Source organism: Accipiter gentilis, chromosome 26, assembly GCF_929443795.1.
Source record: "Accipiter gentilis chromosome 26, bAccGen1.1, whole genome shotgun sequence".
In the NCBI taxonomy this organism is placed as follows: Eukaryota; Metazoa; Chordata; class Aves; order Accipitriformes; family Accipitridae; genus Astur; species Astur gentilis.
This window is the reverse complement of record NC_064905.1, coordinates 1,456,053-1,473,281: the sequence shown is the minus strand read 5'-3', so window position 1 is coordinate 1,473,281 and position 17,229 is coordinate 1,456,053.

Here is a 17,229-nt window from a genome sequence, read left to right as displayed (position 1 = left end):
TGAACAGAGAGATGGGGCAACATGAGGGGATCACCCCCTACTTCATGTCTAGTGTTTCTGAAGATACAGTGACTAGACCAGTGGTTCACTAAGTGGCCAGCACTGTTCATAAACCAAATCCAGCTAAATGATAAGGGCTGTATGACCCCAGCATAAGAGAAATCTGGCCTATGCTTTACAGAACCAGCAGAGACATCTTGTTTGGGGAGGATACCTGGGAAAACAAAGGCTTTTAATGCTCTCTGTTTAACATCCTCTGCGTTTAGGTGCAGGTCACTTGCTCTCACATTATGGTTCCAGCAGTAACTGCAGACCAGGCACCCTCCAGGATCACAGGATGACCCTTGTGTCTCTGACACAACTAAATTATCCCCAGAAATACAGGGTGACCAGTGAAATTCCTGGGACATCTTTTACACAAAGTAGTGAAGTTTAGGCTCTCGGTATCCTAACATGTTGAATTTTTTTTTATACCTGTTGTATCTTGTCAAAGCTGAGCTGTGAAAAGCCATCATTCTGTTGGACAATGTTTTGACATGCTTGGTACTGCTGACCAATGACATGTAGATACTCTGAAAGAATGGAGGCCTCCAGAACAGAAAACATCCATCCTGTGGGGAAAAATCCAGAATGAGTTTATTCACTGTTTAGGCAACAGACATATACTCACATCAATATCACATTTACTAATGGAGTAGACACACTGGCAATGAAAAACTAAATAGCAACTTCAAGATAGGTGAATATACAGAGTTCCTAAATTATAAGTGAAAATAATAAAGCAAACATATGAAAACAATGCATTTAGCAGGTACTGCTGAAGGTGCATGACAGCTAATTTACTTTCCAGAGAGTTTATACCTGGACAGGTGCAGTACAACTCTCATGTCAAGATTTTTCTACTGCTGCATTCATACATCTGGAAAAAAAGATAATCTATTTTTTTATTAGAGGTACTGGAGTCCATCAATAATGGGGAGGGCTAATTGAAAACAACCTGTAGTCCATGAGAACTGTCATATATAAAAATATTATCTGCTCAAGCCCAACCAAAAAGGTGATGAGACTTGGGCACAGCTTAGGATCACTTAAATGCAGGGGGTTTTGTCCACCAGCAAGTCGGCCCCTGCCCGGAGCTCTGCCCAGGGAGGAGCAGAGGCAGCGGGGTCGGATCCGGCTACTGCAATCCCCGCTCCGCGCCGGCGGAGGGCAGCCGCCACCAGGGCAAAACACCGACCGGCGAATTTGCAAGTCACCGAAAGGAACGGCAGAAACCGGCTTGGAAACAACAGGGCTCGGCAGCACCCCGGCTTCGGCTAGGGCAAGGGACAGAGTCCCCCGGAGAGAGGCAGGTCTCTTTATTATCTATGTATCTATCTATCCGGTCTATCCACTCATCCACCTATCCATCTATGTCTATTCATTTATTCATCTATCTATCCATCTACTTACCTACCTATCCATCCATCCATTATCTATCTATCTATCCATCCATCAGCATTGTTGTTCACAGAAGCTGGGTCCTGTTGAGCTGTTCGGTGCACAGAGGAAAGGAGCACACGCTCAGATCTAGGGAAACAAGCTCAGATTGAGAGAGGTTTAGACTCAAAACAGGAGGCTGGAGAGAAAAGGGGAGTTACGAGGTCATTAGTGAGGTGGTGAAATTGTGAGGGGGGACCTGGCACTCTGGACTGAGCTGGGTTTGGGAGGGGATATAGGTCATGGAGCAACCATGGGGAGCGTTTTATCCCTTGTGGTCCCTAATGCTGGCTTTCTGCCCTTGCCACAGATCAAAAATGAAATTACAGTAGTATTGATCAGTGTGCTGGTTCCCCCCAGCACTGGGACTACAGGGCAAGTGAGGACAGCAGCTAGCTTAAACCCTGGGAATCAGGGATTGTTATAGGAGACACCAGGGCTGAATAATCTCTTAATTTCCTTCCCTGTCAGGCCAGAGTGTGTCTAATGCAGAAAATATTTATACTATTTTAAATATGCTTAAAGAATTCTATTCACAGTCATTACTACCTGCTTGTTGTGTGTTTTAATCTTTACAGAAGGCAAAGAAAGGGGACAGACACCTATTTAGAGAGACAGTTGTCAGGGATTCATATATATAATATTCCTAATCACACACCTCAATTTAAGGTGAAATTCACAGGTTTGTCCATGGCTGATTTATTCATTTAAAATGCCTTAAAGAAAATACACCTTTAAAAGTTTAAACAAATATTTTTACATAAGATTAGTGATGTGGAGGCATTTGATATCAAGAAGTTTCAGCAAAGGGACAGCATCAAATCTGATTTTGAAGAAGCAAGCATATCACACACTACTGTACATCTCCCATTTAGATACTTAAGGTACAAGCAAAATATTTTTTTGTCTCATTTTTATACCTGCATTTCACAGTACTATTTAATTTCTGCTGAAGATCAGTTTATTGTTTCGTTTTACTTGTGCTGTACAGTTTTAGTTCTCTAGCCCTTGGGCTGTACAGTTTAGCCCTCTAGACTTGCAAATGCAAGTCTAGTTAGGCAAAGATATTTGAAATGTAAATGGACAGTTTGTTCTATATTGTGTTAGAGGAAAATGAATTTGTATACATCAAATTAGGCAGGTACATAATATTTCCACTGTTGAAGAAAATTACATGTATAAAAAATGTGTGTCTTACTCAACTTCACCAGTCATCATGTGTATAGTTAGGACTAGCCCTGAAGGCCCACATGATGTGAGACTACCTAAAATATGTCTTAACTGGAAATCAAGGAGATTTCTTAAAGTGTAATCCTGAAAGCTCTGCTCCTTGTCTCCTGAACTTGGAGATACACTGCTGAAGAGCATTAGCTCTTTAACTGTAGAGTTCTGTAGGCCCACAAAATTCTGCTTCTGCATGTGCAGATGTGTCCTGATATTACCAAGCAACTTTTTTTTCCCTTAAGTGCCCAGGTGGTGTCCAGAAGTTTGTGATCTCATGTCTGTCTGTCAGAAAGGATTTGGTTCACTTGGGATTTAAAGGACAGACTTTGTGCAGTGCCTATGCAAAATGCAGTGCTGCTATGCCAAGTACAGTGCTTTCTTTTAAAACTCTAAAATGGAGAAGAATATTGTATGATCCCCTTTTTCTCTAATACCACCTTATGTTTAAGGTTTCAAAGTCAAACTCTGCCTAAAAGTATTCAAACTCACCTGTGAATATCAGATGATAGGAACTTTAGCATGGAACTGGAGTGATTCTTAGCTTTCCTTTCAAATATATATTATATTCACTAGTAGGCAGTAGTTAACAACTAAATCAGTATGTCTTTGCTTCCTTATTTTATTTATTTCATCCACCTCATTCTATTTCTTGATATATTAATCAAGAAAGCTAAAGAAAGAAATTCTCAAACCTCAAACCCCGTCCCCCCCCCAACCGGGTACAAAGTCAGGGGTGACTCTGAGAGAGGTTAAGAATTAGTACTGGCTGCCTGTGGGAATAAGAAGCATGTCCCTTAAATTGAACTTTTAAATCCCCAAGTTTAAATGTGTATCATTTTGAACATGTAGAAAAAACAGCTCTGTGCCTGATGCACAAACCATCTGCCATTCTGGGGGTAAAACCAGGGTATTGGATACAGTGGCAGGTAAATGTTCATTACATTGTTGTTCAGTAGATGGAGTATGAGTTACTTTTACATAAAAATGCAAAACCAAGATACTCTTAGCTCTCCAGTCTCTTTGTTTATTAACACTTCCCACTAAATGCACATAACAAAAAGACATCAGAAAAACTATTTGGCAAAATCTTTAAGCTGAACAGAATAAACCTATATAGTGATTCTTGCTTTGTACATAACCTTTACTTATTTATGCACATGCCTCATGAGTAAAACATCAGAAAAATCAAGATAGACGTTGAACTGCACAGATAATTGAGTTCCAGCATCACTAGGATACAGCAAAAATTTTCTTCAATGCAGTTGCCTAAAGGTGAACTACAGGAAAAAAAAAAAAAAAAAAAGCAAATCTGATAATAGCCTTTTAATTTACATAGCATTCAGACAAGCCAATTGATGTTGACTGAGAATCTGAGATTTTAAACTTGCTTGCTCTCCTCCTTACCTCATTGATGGCTCAAATACTCTCCAAGTTTGGAACAGTGAGACACAGCTGGCTGAAAATACAGTTTCCACAAGAAAATGTCCAATGTGTTCCAGGGTGTTGCAAAGGAGAACAGTGAGGCCTAGTACCAATAATAAAAGCTGGATTAGGGCAGCAGCTATGTGATAAGACTGGGAAACTAATTTATCATTTTTCAAAACAACAAAAAAAATAGGCTTGTTTGTAGTTGAGGGAAAAAGTAAGAAATTCTGAGGAACACAAAATAATCATACAGATCTACTAATATTGGCAGTCTCTGTTAGGCAACTTCTGACTTCCAGTATCTTTAAGAACAGATTATTTTAGGAAAAATATATCAGATTCTGAAACATATTACTGCTTTCTGCTGTTACATAGAAGCCATCCATCTGTTGTCAACTTTGTCAATAGTTTGAAATCTATCTGTAACATAGCCAGAATGCACATACTGGGTACAGCATATGGGAGCAGTTAGCATGATACTGGAGATAAATTTTAGTCAGAGATACATGAGCTGTCATGACCCCATCATAAAGGTTAATACCAGTAAGTACAGTCTACTTAAAGAATCCCTGAATGGAAGATGCATAATGTAATGCATCCTTCTGCTATGCATTGTAGGATATTTCTAAAGCTTCCAGAGCTTTAAAGAGAGCTTTGCTTTATACTGAGATGATGATTAAGAGGTTTAATGAAATGCTGTCCAGCAAAGAGAAGACACTTATAAATGTCAGGCAGATAACAAGCAATGGGTCCTTAAAAGACATAAGAAGGAAATGTAACAGAGTGTCAGAACTGTGTTATCACACTGGAATTGGTCAAAACCCTAAAGCTTCCCCTGGGAATAAACTGTTGTGAGCTGAGAGCAAATGGTGAAATCAGAAAACATTTTTTCCCCACAAAAAGCCCCAAACAACAACAACACACACAAACACACACACACATACCCCAAGCTGGTATAACTACCAATCCACTCAAATATCCAAATTAAAAAGGTTTTATATGAATGGTCAAACGAATTTCTTTAAAAAGCCAAAGTACTGTTCTAACAAAGGCTCTTCATGCATCATTTGAGGTTTCACAGAAAATTGTGGGGGAAAAACAAAAAAAAGAAACCCTTCCTATTGGACAGATATTTTCACTTGCCTCTGAAATAAAAATGTGTGAGATTATACACAGTTAAGAATAAGATCAAGCTTGGAAGATGATTCTTCTGTCAGTTAATGAAACAGTGAAAGACACTGAGGACATTTCAGAGGACTGCAGGTACTGGTTTCTTGGCCCATGGGAACAAAATCCTAAGAATTTTCTGAAGCTTTCTGAACTAACATTGTAAACTTCACTAAATGTATTGTGCTATAACCAGAGCAGAAATGTATTCGTAAGACTTTTCTTATGTACTTTTACAGGGAAGCTGGAAATGGCATTTTTTGATGAGGTAGTAATTTTCTAAATTCTTAGGACCCTTTAGCTTCTTAGGACTTCATTTACCTATTTTTTGTTTGTGTGTTTCTTGTTACTTTTGTTATCTGAATGAATGGAGAAGTTAAGACAGAACACAGAAAAACTCTGAAAGAAAAATAAGGGCAACCACTGTATATTTTCTTGTCACTCATTACACTTTACGTATAGAAATCCCTTTGCCAGAAAAAAAGTAAGATAGAAATTCACATATTTTGTTTGTGTGAGTGACATTCTGAACAAGGCCTCCAAAGGTACTCCTCTGCAAGGATAGATGATCCCACCTTGGGTCTTCTGTTCCTCACAACAGTTACAATGAGTGTCGAGGGGCAAGACATTTAACCAAACATTTACCCATAACAGATAATGGACTACAGTTTTGCTCTTAGCTTTGTAACTAAGTAGCTGAACATTGCCAAAGGCCAAATTTTGCAGATATTCAACAACTATAACCATGTGATCCATTATTTAAAAAACTGTTGTAGAAGTATATGTCAGTTTAAATTTGATATTTTGGTGGTTAGGCCAAAAATTATCATCATTCTTTGAAAAAAATACATGAAAGTGATAAGATAGCCATGCTGGCAAAGATTGCATCCTACTCATGGCTGGTCCATGAAATACTTATCTCTAATTTTTAAATATTTAGGTGATGGCTGTGTCAATGCTGAGGACCACCCTGACCTTGCCTCTACTGCTCTTGTTCTGCCAGTGCCTTAGAGATTTTCTGTCTCTTGTCATGGATCCCCATAATCCCTACTGAGAGATCCAGCAAAGAATTTACCATTGCTCTGCTCCTGCCTTTCTTCCAGTGCTGAGAGGTCCTCCATTACAAGCATTATGGGATTGCATCATCAGAATCACACTTCTAAAGGGGATCCTGCATAGAGACCGTGTCAGGAGGCTCGGCTGGCATGGCCCTTCCCACCCTTCCTAGATGGTCCCCTGTCAATGTTCATTCCATGTGGATGCTGCAAGGTCATCAAAAGGACAGGAGGGAACTGCTTAGTGGATGCTTGAGGTCCAGTCACCTCTGAAATGGCACCTCCAACATGCCATCTTAGGCATGCCAAGACAGTGATCTGGATCTTGAAGGTACCACTGGGGCACAATTACAGGACAGAGTGAGCACACTGAGTGACATTCAGTGCTTAAATAGAGGTGCCTTGTGCTATTTAAGATGAAATACAGTATGATGTACCTAGTGTATATATACACAGCATATAGGATCCCTGGCCTTGTCTTCAGTGCCAGAAGGACATGGGTCTCCAATAGGGCCTGTGTTACATCTTCCAGTCCTCTGTGGATATCCCAGTTACTATTGCATATGGTAGTGGCTGCCAACCAGTGGGTAGAGGAGTCTGACCTGTTGTTTCTGAAACACAATTATTGGACTTGGGCACAAGAGTAAACGTGTAGCAAAAGTCACAAGCAAGAGGAAAAAAGTGCTTTCAGCCATCAGGAAGCAGAAGTAGCGAACAAGTCAACCCCCAATTCCTACTGTATCATATCTTATTTACTACTTTCTTCTAGATACTCCTCTCATGGTGTGGTAACATCTTAAAACTCTCATCACAAGTCTAATGAGGAGAGTGCAGCTTAATGGAACGCAGATTATGTCAAAGAGATTTGATATCTTTCTCTGACAAGATTACAAATATGAATGATAATGGAGACTGTACTGCTGATAAAATATAATCAGACTTTTGTAAGACTTCTGGCTTCATGCCTCTAACATTCAGATTAAAAAGTAAAAACAAGAGTACCTTGGAAAATCAGAATGGAACATACTGAATCAAATTAAATTTGTCAAGTTGATAGTCTCACTGCAATTAATGTGCATGCATCAAATAATTGCAGTTAGACAAGTAATGTCCTACAAAAACCTGTTCTTGTGCTCTTATATAGTTACAATCTTCTTTTGCAATGACACAGAGATATAATGATAGTGTAAACATACATTTGTACTTGGAAAGTTTTCAGACTCTATAAATATTGGGATGGTGATAAACAAGAAAGCCAATGAGCAGTTCATAGACCTGTGGAATGCTTGGTATGGCACACCAAGGCACTTTTTAATAATAAACCACAATATTATTCCTGTAGGAACAAAGAATCATATGCAGAGACCTGTCTCTGGACAGTGCTCCAGAAACCACTGGCTCTGGACAGACTGAAAATTTGTACAGGCAATCTCTTGAACGCCACTGGGAAGGATAACACAATACATGGATTATTACAGAACACTGAATAGAAAAACAGTGTTCCTTTGATAGAAACCATTGTAACACAACCCCCCTGTGTGCACTTCAAAACTGTTGGTAGTTCACAGAGGAACAGTGAGAGTGATAACTGGTCTAGAGAACAGGACACAGAGTCTGAAAGAAGTCCAGTCTCCAACTTACCATAGTGAAGTTATACATGTTTTGATCAGACTCTGATGAACAGAATCTATTAGATGGCTCTTTAACCTAGCAAGGACATCTGACATGTCCCTGTTAAAACCAGAAGAAATCATAACAGGGAATAAAGCACAATTTACAACATCAAGAGGACATGGCCAAAATATATGGTGTGTTGCCTCTCATTTGATACCTTCATGTCAATAGGTGGAGTCTTTCTAAAGATAGTTTGTAATTCTGTCACAAGTCAGTGGTCTTGTTGCAGGGAGCAGTGGATGCAAATATGCAGTGTATGCCATGCACGGAACAGATTAGATGATCACAAAATTCATATTGCATCTGTGAAATATATCCATTGGTATCTAGCATGCTCCAGGTCATATATCATGTCTTCTTTATTTAGCCTCTCCACAGTTGATTCCTAAATACCACATAACTATTAGCTTTTAAAAACATCTAATCTTTTAATTAACACTCAGATTCCCCATGAATTAGAATTTTAAACAATAGAATGAACCAAATTCAGCTTTTACTCTGCTGTGTGTCCGTAGTGGAGATAAAAAGAACTAGAGATTATCACAGAATTTACTGAAACAGCAAAGATAAAACAAAGTTCACAATTCATAACTTTGGAAACACACACAGGTCCCTTTCTTTCTGATCAAGACATATGTGAGCATCAGATGTTGCTTCCTGTGAGTGCATTTCCAACAGGAGTCTTTAAAATGACAGACTGATCTCTGCTGTCCCTCAGGGACTGCATACCTGTGTATTAAGTAGAATAATTTGATGGGGTTTTTTTATTTTGTCTTTTTGGAAATACTGCTTTTCAATTCCAGTTGTCTTCTGAAGAGTAGATATCTTGCTGATCCTAGAGCTATGTTTAGTTCTGCTATTTTTTTTTTCCTTTGAGATCTGTAGAGCCAGCTCTGCTCTGCCTGTTCAGTATCACAAATACCAACTGAAGTGTTAATGAAGATGTATCTGCAGGGCCAGATGCTGGCCTTAGTAATGGACATACCGAGCTTTTTCCCTGTCTGCCATTGTATATCCTGAAATGATGATCTTTCTGAAGATAAAAATCAATGTGATGTGTTATATATTATCTTTCCTATTGTACCTATCTGCCAGACAGTGCAAACAGTCTGACTTCAACCAGAAATGGTGTTTCCTGGCAATAGAGAACATACTTCTTCATGCTTATATTACAAACATGTTTGATCTGTGTTCAGTCAGACAGTAAACGTGGGATTCTTAAATCCTGCATTTACACCATTGCTTTTTTAAGTGAAATATGAGTTTAATCTGCCTTAACTGGAATAGGAAAGCCTTTGTCATGCCCTTTGTCACTACCCATTGAGCAGTGGACCTCTATTTTGCTGTAAATACTTGTAGTAGCCTACTTGTTGCTGTGATATGACTCATGGATCCCACATTGACCTCAACATGGTCAAGTCAGGTTTCTATGTTCCTTTCAAGCAGTCTGTCCCCACTTTCACTGTGTAACTCCTCTTTGCATTTGAGCTCAGTCAGGAGTTTGCTGCTTATTCATGTTGATTTCTGCCATGCCTGCTTGACTTCCCGTGCATTGGAATGGTACTTCCTTGTGTTTTGAGGAGGCTGTCCTTAAAAACCAATGGTCTGTCCTGAGTCCTTTGCCCTTTACTGCAGTAGTAAGTTGGGCAGAAGTTTCTGGGGAATGTGATCAGGATGTGGGTAAAAACAGCTGGGATGTAGAGTGATAATGAAACAGATTAACGTTTGCTCCTTTGAAGGGCTATACAATCACAAATACATAAATACTACCAAAAGGAAACAGGAGGGAGGATTTAATATGTCACCCATGCAAGCTGAAATATTTCATTACCTGGGTTTCCTCAAGGGCAGTGTTTACAACTCTAACTCCTACAAACTAGCCAGAAAGAATTATTCTACTTAAAACATCACCATCTCTATTCCTGTTTTATTCCTGTTCTGTAAGTTAAAGCAAGAACAAAGGTCCATTTAGAATCAAAAAGGACATCTTCAGTCACCAGATATTACTCGTTGTGTCCTTTGCTAATGACTGCATTAACTTACTTCCCCAAAAGATCATAGCATTTTTTTTTTCCAACACTGTTATTTCCCATGTCCTTATATTTGACACTCACCTGTTCTGTCTTTTGTCTTAATGATATCCAGGTTTAAGGAAAGTTCTGGAGGATATTCCATAGCAAATTACTAGGATGCAAATGAAACTGATGGAAAAGGATAAGTAATCTCTACTAAAAAAAATTTAAAAATCTCCTCCAGACACAACTCTTCAAGCCAAAACTGTTTATATTGTGTTCAATAAATTACTAATAAAAAACCTATTTTGATGCTTGCTATCTCCTGGTTACTTATCAGCTGGGAACTTTGTTCAGTTAAGTTGCCAGAAGATCTATGACATACTAGCTTTTGGCCTTCTCTTTCCTTCCCTTACTGAGTCTGATTTATCAAAAGACCAGGTACCCCAGCTTTTAGCTCTGGTGTTTATTTCAATGTGGCTTTGTAGGAGTGATTAACCTGAACAACATACATTTTTATTTTGCATACAGAAAGATCTGAAGGAGCAGATGAAGGAGAGAAGGGTAAAGGCAGAAGACCTCCACACACCACCAGCGCACAAAACCCCTTGCCCAAAGATGTAGGGAGAGTCCCATGAGCAAATGGAAAAAGAACCTCTTTCTGTTTAATGATACTGTTACATCCCCATTAGGATTAGCTATGGCAGAAACAGAGGGAAACCTCTGCTTAGTTTGGATTAGTGTCCTGGTTTCAGCTGGGATAGAGTTAACTGTCTTCCTAGTAGCTGGTACAGTGCAATGTTTTGAGTTCAGTATGTGAAGAATGTTGATAACACTGATGTTTTCAGTTGTTGCTAAGTAGTGTTTAGGCTAAAGTCAAGGATTTTTCAGCTTCTCATGCCCAGCCAGTGAGAAAGCTGGAGGGGCACAAGAAGTTGGCACAGGACACAGCCAGGACACCTGACACAAACTGGCCAACGGGGTATTCCATACCATGTGACGTCACATCTAGTATAGGAACTGGGGAGTGGTGGGGGGAATTGTTTCTCGGGGACTAGCTGGGTGTCAGTTGGCGGGTGGTGAGCAATTGCCCTGCCCATCATTTGTACATTCCAATCCTTTTATTATTGCTGTTGTCATTTTATTAGTGTTATCATTATAATTATTAGTTTCTTCTTTTCCGTTCTATTAAACAGTTCTTATCTCAACCCACAAGTTTTACTTCTTTTCCCGATTTTCTCCCCCATCCCACTGGCGGGGGCGGGGGGGGAGTGAGCGGCCAGCTGTGTCGTGCTCAGTTGCTGTCTGGGGTTTAACCACAACAATTAGTCAAAGTGAGGATGCTTTAAATGCTCCGATTTGTTTGTGGCATCCTACAACTTGTTCTGTCACATGAAACTTTTCCTTGTAATTTGACTATGTGCTTTTCATGCCTTCGGTATAAAAAACATGCATTTTAACCAGCAGACTAACAAACTGCATGCTGCATTAAAGGAAGGGGGGCTAGCACAGAGCTCAGCTTATATAAAGGGGGAACTATATATGAAATAAATACAGTATAAGTTTTTTCATACTGACTCCTGTTTCCTTGTGCATTATTTTTCAGCCCTTCACTCTTCCAGGCTTCTCCATATTTTCTTTATTTTCTTTGCTTACGTCCATTTTTTGTCTCTGTTCTCCTTTTGTCACGTTCCTTCCTAAATGGGACACCAGCTGACCATGATATATTCAGATCACACCACCGCATTCAGAATAATGAAATGCATTTGAAGTTAAGCAACATAAGCTTCCCAATCCCTTCCAAGCACAGGACAAATCTGCAGCTGGTATCTGAAAGCACTGGGTGTTTTCTTGTGATGCCTTATGTCTCTGCATAAAACTGAACCCTTGATGCTTCTTTTGCAATAACAAATCTATTCCAACGGCAAAGAACTTGATATCAACTTCAAAAAATACCAGTTGTAGTTCTGGTTTTTCCTCTGCTCCCTAGAGTTCAAGATTCACCCACTGAGCTACTCCTTAGAGAAGACAGCTACATTTGTAAGTGAAGTAATAGCCCATCCCATGCTAATGGAGGAATGTAATGAAGAACAATTGTAGATAAGGTGCAAGAAGGAACTTGTATGAGACAGTGATTTTCTGCAAAATATGGAATAAATTCCCAGAGACAGCTCAGTGCATTTTGAGAAATTCAGATGAAAAGTTCTGAGAATGAAGAAACCTAAAAGCAATGAGAAAAAACGTGCTACCAAGAAAATGTTGAGGGACAAGCCTGAGGACCAGGCTTAATATATTCTCTGCTGTAGTGGCAGTGTAGTAATAAAACACAGAGATATAAGAACTCATCTCCTTCCTCAGCACTGAGAAAACCAAGTTCACTTTCTAGGATAAATCAGAAATGTTTCAAAGATCTGTTTTCTGCCAGCTGGTGGAAGATTTTAAGGGACCTGAGTATAAGTTTGGGATTGGCAGAGTGCAGCAGTGTCCTTCTTTTACTTTTAGTATTCCCTACTAGCGGTAACTGGAAGCTTAAATCAACCTTATATTTTGTAGAGATTTCCCCATGGCAGAGGTTCCTCTTTGCTCACCACAGATCAGTAAAGCAAGAACTTTCCCAATTTCTTCTTCAAACTCTGGGCCAGATTGGCTTATAGGTAATCTTGTACTAGAATCATTCACTTGTCAAATGATCTTCATTTGCTGATGATCTTCTAACCACTGACAAAGAAATAATGTTCTTAGAGGTTTTTTTACATGTATCATCTTTCACTGATACCACTGACCACAAGGTAATACTGAACTGTTTAGATACCTGGGCAGGAGAGGAGGAGCTCCATTTTTTACTTGAGGAGAAACTGAGCAAAAATAATCCATGAATACTCATTAGTTTTGATGACTCTATCAAAGGAATCTCCACAAAGGTTTTTTGTCTTTACTAAAATGTCATCTTTTCCCCTTCTAACAATACTTGGTCTGTTCCCTCAGGAGGAATCTACTGTCTCCAGATACTAGCTACTCATTACGTATGTTCATACCAAACCGAATCACCTCTCTGCACTCCAGAGGCTCCTCAGGGTCCCTTACTCATTACATTCTCCTCAAAACCTGAACAGCGTATAGCTGACATGTACTGCACTGGATAGCAGTGGGTAGTAGAGCGAGCTATGAACTTCATATGGTCACTCTATACTTAATCTACTTCTATGTTCTCTCTCTCCTCATGCAAGAATACGGAAGGTGGCCAAGGAGGGTTTCTGGACAGCTCATGAAAATCACCAGGAACTGATAAAGGGAGTAGACAGGATCTGTAAGAAGACAGCTCTTTTGCCCAAATCTGATTTCCTAGTGAGCTTCATTCTAATATTCAGAGACTTTTCATCCTTCAAGATAACATGCATAGTTTTCTTACACCAGGAGGTATCATATACCAGTCCCAGGTGTTGTGAGTGACACTTGGCAGTCTAGAAGAAAACGTCTCCAAAGCAGCCATCTTCCAAATCCTAGACTGTGCACATTCCTCTGTTTCTAAAAATTCAAGAGTTGAACCCAGGGACTGTGTTACTCTTCCAGTATGGCTTGATAGAATCTAATAAGTTAAATTCATTGTATTTGAAAATGAAAAGTTCCAGAAGAAGTGAAAGAGCAGACAACGAAGGTAGCAGACCTTTGGACATATACCTAGAAAAGAGAATGTCTCATGCAGAAACGCTGTTTGATAAATCCACAGAGTGGTTCACAAGGAGGATGTGAGGCAAAACCAGCATCCCTAAGGAGATAATTCCTTGCCTAAAGTTTTTGAAGTCACATGTATTGTGCTAAAAGGCACTTTGAGATGTGATAACACACAAATGGGGGGTAACATATCACTAAAGACAGACAAACTTCAAATATTGTTAGTTACCACTTGGAATTTCAGCTGTTTGGCCAAATAATCATATTTTATTTGTGTTTGTACCTACCTAGGTCTCTATGGTATTAGCCCCAGAACAGGCTTTCTGGGTAAATTCTTGTACCATAGCATAGCTACTTCTGCTAATAGTTACTGGTTTGTCCAGTCCAAAGAAAATGCTAATTCATAAACTGTTTTTCACTGTAATATAAAATCAATATAATTGTTATTTCTAGTTTAGGCTATACCCTTATTTGTCATGCCAGCTCTGCAAATGTTGATTGTGCGAAGCACTTCTGAGATATCCTGAAAAATAGCATATCATCTAGGCTGTTACCTTGGTTTTAGCTGGTGTAATCTGAGGTAAAAGGCAATGTACTCTGCAAGTCAACTGTGTATTTTGGCAATTTCCTACATCATTACTTGCTGGTTTGTTCATATATTTCTTTATACAATCCACTATAAACTAAGAAGACAAGAAGTTCAGATACACCCCTGCACCTCTGTACTCTGTTTAGTACAATGAACTTTCAGTAAGCTTCCTATTTTCTAAACAGCAGTCCTGAACCTTTTGCATTATTTTTAATTAACTACAGTCCCTAGGTTCCGTGTAATTCTGATTTATATTCTTTCTGTTTCTATAATATCCGTTTTATAACAAACAGATGGCCACATCACACAGGATAGCTCAAATGCAACATGTTCATAAACTTAGCTAATCCAAAGAAATATTATCAACTGATAAAAGGCTTGAAGGAAATTAAATGTGAGGAAAGAGAGTTAAAAATGTATAGCTTAGGGAGAAATAGATGAGGAGGTGAGATATAAGTCTACAAAAATCAAAAGCGTGCCAACAATGAAGCAAGAAATAGCAGAGGCACAGAGATACAAAATGAACAATGTGCACAAAATGACTTAGGGGAAGATGTAAACTGAATGCTAAGGAATTGTTGGGGTTTATTTACATATAGAGCCCTGCAAGTCCAAACATAATCTCCATATTAAAGAACATTCTAAAATTGATTACAGCAGATTTTTTTGTGAATATTCTGGAGTAAAATGGAGAAGTAGAGACCATGAAAGAGAACAATCAATCTTGTTGACCTACTTGATCATTTGCCTTCTAATAACTTTTCTCCAACTGCAAACTGTATTAGAAAAATATAAATTTACAGGGAAGTACCTAAAATTTAAAAAGTGCTGTAGTTACTGAAACAAATTGGCTTTCCTAATATCAAAATTCCAGGTTTAACCTCAACTTTAAATTTATCCAGCTGTACAAAGATAAGGAAAAGTATGAATAAAAATTATGAAGTTTTATCTCTGCCTTATAGTTACACCTTGTATTATATGTATCACTTGCTAAATGGTCATCATAACACAAAGGAAGTTTGTGCTACCATCTTATTTTTATCACCAGCAAGTATACAATATTTTTGAACAAGTTTAATTTTGACCAGACTGCATATGTTTTTGACAAAGGGCCCACAGCCTGACTGTTCAGCAGTAACCACAGTATCAGCGTAACTGACAACAGTATTTCAGCCACAAGAAACAAGAACACCCATGGGAATTACTAAAAACAAATAATCATTAAAGCAAGCCCCTTTTCCCAGGAACAGATGTTATTATTTTAGAAAACAAAACCCACTGAAGGAAACTGGAATTTTTCCAGAACTGGTACTCTAAAAGAAAGAAAGTAAAAAAAGAGAATAAAAGAAAAAATTAGAGCATTTGAAGATTAAGCAACTGTGCAAAATGAGGAAGTCTCCTTCGCAGAATCCTGAGGCAAGTACCAAAAGAACTGGGCCAATATTAGCATATGTATTCAGTACGCTTCTGGAAGCAAGGAGACGTTTAGAAAGATTCAACTGTAACACCTGTCTTTTATACTAAGGAAAATATAAGAATAAAAAAAATGCAGGAAGGGTAACAGAGAACACCATTAAACCGAGATTGAGCAGGCCAGCTGGACTGTTATGATTTAATTAAGGAGAGTTTGACTCAGTGGGATTCACACATGGGAGATTATTCCTATCAAATGTGACAATTTTTCACAGTGGTAACAAATATCAGAGAGGGAAACTGTGGACATAAAAATGGTTTGGCACTGTACCGCATATTGTTAAATTAGAAAGTTAATGAATAGGGTATATACGGCATGAAAAGCTTGCAAAAGGAAAAAGCTGGCTTTGAAATGAAATTTTTTTGAAATGAAATCAAAAGATAAAGTGTAGACCAAATTTTAATTTACTCAGCTTCATCAAATTAAATTTATGTGCTTACTTCTAATATCTTTTGGTCATCTAATTGTAGAGGTATAATACACCACTTTCAGCAAAACAGGAATACCCATCCTCTACCTAAAAGTGCATAAACTGTACATTAGCTAAATGTGACCAATTTTTCCTTTGATTCTGGTCTTATCTTTTCATCCTGGGAGTTCACTGTCAAACTGCTTTATCAGGAACCAGTTTTCCTGTAATTCATAGAGCCACAGAACAGTTGAGGTTAGAACGTACCCTCTGGAGATCGTCTAGTTCAACCCCCCACCCCCAAAGCTGGGTAAGCTAAAGCAGGCTGCTCAGGCTTTCAGCCAATTGGGTTTTGAATACCTCCAGGAATGGAGAATCCACAGTCTCTTTGGGTGAACCATTCCAGTGGTCAACTACCATTAGAGTATGAAAGTCTTTTCCTTATGTTTAGAACTGAATTTCATGTATTTCCATTCCTGCCCATGGCCTGTCATCCTGTCAGACAGTCTGGCTCTGTCTGCTTTACTCCCTCTGATTAGGTATTTGATAAAAGCCACCCTGATCCTTCTCTTCTTGAGGGTGAGCTCAACCAGCATTCTGAGCATTTCCTCATGGTGCTAAGTGGTCTCCAGTTGAAGTTCCTACCTCTAGTCACAATCCTTTGAGCCTGGCATTTTAGCCTGTTTTAGTCCACTTCAGTGTCCACTTACCTAGGCCATACTTTAATTTGTCTGTAGGAATGTTAAAAGAGGCAACATTGAAAGCTTTAATAAAAGTCGAGGTAAATGACATCTACTGCTCTTCCCTCATCCAGTGATCTAGTCATCTCATTGTAGAAAGATATCAGGTCAATCAAACATGATTTCCCCTTCATAAATCCATGCTTACTACTCCCGGTTGCCTTCTTGTCTGTCATATGTTTCAAAATGGTTTCCAGGATTCTTTGTTCACCACCTTCCCAGGGATTGAGGTGAATCTGATGGGCTGTAGTTCTGTAGATCCTCCTTCTTGCCAGTCTTGAAGATACTAGTGGTATTTGCCTTCTTCCA